Here is a 5307-nt window from a genome sequence, read left to right on the forward strand (position 1 = left end):
TTGTGGTAGATATTTAATGATAAAACATTTAAAATAGAAATGCCAAGTATGTAGTTTAGGTTATTCTCAATCCTTTTATGTATTTATTTTCTTTTCACATCAAGAACTGTTCCAGAGGAAGAAAGAGAAGCTAAATTCTACCGGGTTATAACTTGTTCCTTATTGGCATTGAAGAAATTGCTTTGCCTCTTACCTGATAATGAACTTGATTCTCTGGAGGAGAAATTTAGGTCTCTTTTATCACAGAATAAGTTTTGGAAGTATGGAAAGCACAGTGTACCTCAGGTATGTTAAATCTTTTTTATTTTAAGTCATTTCTCTGATTCCTCCCCTATCTTGTCAGTGTATGTTTATGTTTTATGTTTATTGTTTTTACATTTGAAACTCTGCAAGCACATCTTTGTGGTGAGTTATCCATTTACTGAATTATCTCTTACTCGAGTGTTACTCTATTTTCACTTTTTTATTTAGTTTGGGCCTCAGGTTCAGACTTGAATTGTGATACTCCTTTGTTAATAGCACCTGAAAATTAGTATATGCAAGGCTCTTCTTATTTAATGTATTTCTTTTTTCTCTTTTGTCCCTGTCTCTCCATTCGCTACCTCCACTGGATAACCATTCTGATATGTTTTATGTATGTTTTTTTGTTTGTACTGTCGATTCTCATTATTCATAGCAGTTACGTTCTACAAAGTTATCAGGAACTGACTTAGTAAATACTGAGACATTGCTCCTAGTGGAACTACTATAACAGGGTTAGGTTCCTGTGAGCCTCTGGTCACAACATATTTGTCAGTCAATTAATACGTAATCTAGTTTTATGTGTGTTTCTGTTTAAAGACACATTTAATATTTATTGTTGATTCATTAACATTGAACTCATGGCCAACAGCACTAAAACTCTTGCCTGGATGAAGCTTATCTAACACACATATTTTCTTTGTGAGGCACATCAAAGCCTTCTCGTGTTTAGACACAGTAGACAGCACGTCAGTGCGACTGCTGGGAGGCCATTTAAAACACAAAACCACTAACCAAAAGCATAAATATTTGAAAAAATACTGTGAAAAAGACACTTGTTAACAGTATGAGCGCTGAAATTAGAAAGTAGAGTTTTGCTTTGTACAGCCTCAGCTGGGAATGTGCACATTGAGAACTTAAATTTGTCACTGTTCTGTGCACGTCCATGAATCTCTGCAAAAGTTTTGATTTGGGGGTTACAAATTTTAGCGAGTAGGTGAATTCGCATAAATGGAATTTGTGAGTAATGAGGATTGACCGTGTTTTTGAAAAATGTGCTTTTGTGTGTGCATGAGTTTTTAATTCACATAAATGGTACTGTAGTATATTTTATTCTATTTATTACTTTTTTAGTTTTTTTAAAAGATCCATCATGTTCCTATGTGTATATCTGATCCATAGCTTCTAACTGTTGTATAGTATTCAGAAGCTCACTTCTGTCCATTCCTCCAGTGACAGGCATTCTGATTTCCTCCAACCCCCACCCTTACAAATAATGTAGCAATGAACATCATCATTCATGTGTCCTTGGATCTTCAAGAAATTCTCTAAATTGCTGAGTCACAGAGTTTGTGCATATCTGATTTCCTGAAATACTGTCAGATTGCTTACCTGCATGGCTGCATTACTCTAGACTCAACCATCAATGCATGATGAATCTTATATGCATGGTAAATCTTACACTGTATAGCTTTATATTTTAGCAATCACTAGCTGCTTAATTTTTCATTAGTCTAATAGGAATTCAGGTGATATCTCTTTTTAATTTGAAATACTTTCCTTACTAGTGATTTTTAGCATCTCTTCATAAGCTTTTAGTTTTTGTGTTTTCTTCTTGTTCATCTTTCCTCTTTTTTTGTATTAGAGCTATTCTCTTTTTCTTATTATGCAGGAGTTCCTAGTATACTCTAAATATTAGTCCTTTTGTCGTTTTTAGGGATTGCAAAAAAGTTCTCATTCCTCTCTCCCATGCATCCTCTGTTAAGAAAGAAATCTTAATTTTGATGTAATCAAAGTCATTGATTTTTGCCTTATGAAGGCCTTTCCCACTTTTAAGTCACAAAGATAGACATATTTTTTAATTTTCATAGTTACATCTCTGCATAGTTTTACCTTTTATATAAAGTCTTTAATCCATCAATCATCTACCTTTTTATGTGATCTTACGTAGAGATCTAGTTACATTTTTCTTCATATATAGTGATCTAGTTTTCTTAACATTACCCTGTTGATCTGTGGTCCTGCCATTATGGTACATTAAATTCTCACATATTCACAAATTTGTCTCTAAACTGTATTCTGATGCATTGGTCTCTGTCTCTTCTTATGCCAGTACCACTGTCAGTATGACATTATGATATGTCCTAATAGCTGCTCGGGTAAGTCATTCTTTTCTAGTTGTCTTCTTCAACATTAAGTTGTTTTAGAACTTTATTCTTTCATATAAATTTCAGTAAGTTTATTGAATTTCTCAAAATCTAACTGAAATTTTAATTGGGGTTGCACTGAATTTATGGAATGATTTTGGGAGACTTGCTGTCTTTATGTTATTTAGTCTTCCTACTCAAGAATCTCTTTCAGTTTATTTGGTATCTAAAAATATCCTACAATAATTTTTTTTTTGCCTTTTTCACAGTTATTTTTAATTTACAAATTTTTTTATTTTAAATTATTGGTACATAATAGTTGTATATCTTTATAGGGTACATGTGATATTTTGATACAGTAATATAATGGAATTAATCTAATCAGGATAATTGGGATATCCATCACCACAAACATTTATCATTTCTTTGTGTTAGGAGCATTCCAGTTCTACTCATTAATTATTTTAAAGCATACCCTAACTTATTGTTGATTATAGTCACTTCATTGTGCAATCAAATATTGTTCATTCCTAGTTAACTATCTTAACTATATTTTTGTACCCATTAATCATCCCTACTTTATTTCCCCACTTCCCTCTACCCTTCTCAGACTTTAGTAACCATGATTCTACTCTCTATCTCCATGAGGTCAATTGTTTTTAATATTTAGCTCCCACATATGAGTGAGAACCTGTGAAATTTGTCTTTCTGTATTTGTCTTATTTCACTTAATGTTCTCTAGTTCCATCCATGTTGTTGCAAATGGCAGGGTATCATTACTTTTTACGGCTATATAATATTCCACGGTGTATGTGTACCATAATTTCTTTATCCATTCATCCTTTGACATTAGGTTGATTCCAAATCTTGGCTATTGTGAATAGTGCTGCAGTAAACATGAGAGTGCAGATATATTTTTTATATGCTGAATTCCTTTCTTTCGGATATATACCTAGCAGTGGAATTGCTGGATCATATGGTAGTTCTATTTTTAGTTTTTTGAGGAACCTCCATACTGTTCTCCATAGTGGTTGCACTAATTTACATTCCTACCAACAGTGTATGAGGGTTCCTCTATCTCCACATCTTTGCCAGCATTCGTTATTGCTGTCTTTTTGATAAAAGCCATTTTAACTGGGGTGAGATGATATCTCATTGCAGTTTTGATTTGCATTTCTCGACCAGTGATTTGGAGCATTTATTCATATACCTGTTGGACATTTGTATGTCTTTGAGAAATTTCTATTCAGATCCTTTGTCCATTTTTAAATTGTATTATTTGATTTTTTCCTATATTTTAGTTAGTGGGCAGTTTGCAAATATTTTCTCCCGTTCTGTGGGGTGTCTCTTCACTTTGTTGGTTGTTTCCTTTGCTGTGCAGAAACTTTTTAGCTTAATGTGATCCCATTTGTCCAATTTTGCTTTGGTTGCCTGTGCTTTGGGTATATTACTCAAGAAGTCCTTGCCCAGACCAATGTCCTGAAGCATTTCCCCAATGTTTTCTGTTAGTAGTTTTATAGTCTTAGATTTAAGTCTCTAATCCACTTTGATTTGATTTTTATACATGACAAGAGATGAAGGTCTGCTTTTATTCTTCTGCATATGGATATTCAATTTTCCCAGCACAATTTATTGAAGAGATTGTCCTTTCCCCACTGTATGTCCTTGGCATCTTTGCCGAAGATATGTTCACTATAGATGTATGGATTTATTTCTGATTCTCTATTCTGTTCCATTGGTCTATGTGTTTGTTTTCATGCCAATACCATGCTGTTTTGGTTACTATAATTTCCATTTTTTTGTGTCCTCTACAACTTCTTTCATGAATGTTTTATAGTTTTCATTATAGAGATTTTTCACTTCTTTGGTTAAGTTTATTTCTAGGTATTTTATTTGTAGCTGTTGTAAATGGGATTACTTTCTTGGTTTCTTTTTCAGATCATTTACTGTTGGCATATAGAAATGCTACTGATTTTTGCATATTGCTTTGGTATCCTGCAACTTTACTGAATTTGTTTATCAGTTCTAATAGTTTTTTTCATAGAGTCTTTAGACTCCACGAGATATAAGATCATATTATCTGCCAACAAGGATAATTTGACCTCTTCCTTTCCAATTTGGATGCCCTTTATTTCTTTCTCTTGTCTGATTGCTCTAGCTATAACTTCCAGTACTACGTTGAATAACAGTGCTGAAAGTGGGCATCCTTGTCTTGTTCCAGATCTTAGAGGAAGGGCTTTCAGTTTTTTCTTTCAGTGTGATATTAGCTGCGGTTTGGTCGTAATGGCCTCTGTTGTTTGAGGTATGTTTATTCTAACTCAGTTTGTTGAGAATTTTTATCATAAAGTGATGTTGAATGTTATTGAATCCTTTTTCAGCATCTATTGAAATGATCATATAATTTTTATCCTTCATTCTGTTAGTGTGATGTATCACATTCATTTATTTGCATATGTTGAACCATCCTTGCCTCCCTGGGATGAATCCCACTTGATCATGGTGAATGACCTTTTTAATGTGTTGTTGAATTTGGTTTGCTGGTATTTTATTAAGGATTTTGCATCTGTGTTCATCAGAAATATTGGCCTATGATTTTCTTTTTTTATTGTGTCTTTGGTTTTTGTGTCAAGGTGATACAGACTTCATTGAATGAGTTTGGGAGTATTCCCTCCTCCTCGATTTCGTGAAATAGTTTAAGTAGAATTGATATTAATTCTTTGAATGCTTGGTAGAATTAAGCAGTGAAGTCATTGGGTCCTGGGCTTTTCCTTGATGGGAGACTTTATACTGCTGCTTCTATCTCATTATTTGTTGTTGGTTTATTCAGGTTTTGGATTTCTTCCTGGTTCAATCTTGATAAGTTTTATGTGTCTAGGAATTTATTCATTTCTTCTAGGTTTTCCAATTTATTGGCATATGG

At 33.3% G+C, this 5307-nt stretch overlaps 1 protein-coding gene across 1 annotated transcript in view; it reads left to right on the forward strand.

Annotated features, from left to right (window-relative positions):
• The window catches only part of LTN1 (listerin E3 ubiquitin protein ligase 1), an 86724-nt gene that overhangs the window by 12595 nt on the left and 68822 nt on the right, over positions 1-5307 (forward strand). The window lies entirely within an intron of this gene.

Source organism: Propithecus coquereli, unplaced genomic scaffold (genome assembly GCF_000956105.1).
Source record: "Propithecus coquereli isolate 6110/MARCELLA unplaced genomic scaffold, Pcoq_1.0 Scaffold54, whole genome shotgun sequence".
Classification (NCBI taxonomy): Eukaryota; Metazoa; Chordata; class Mammalia; order Primates; family Indriidae; genus Propithecus; species Propithecus coquereli.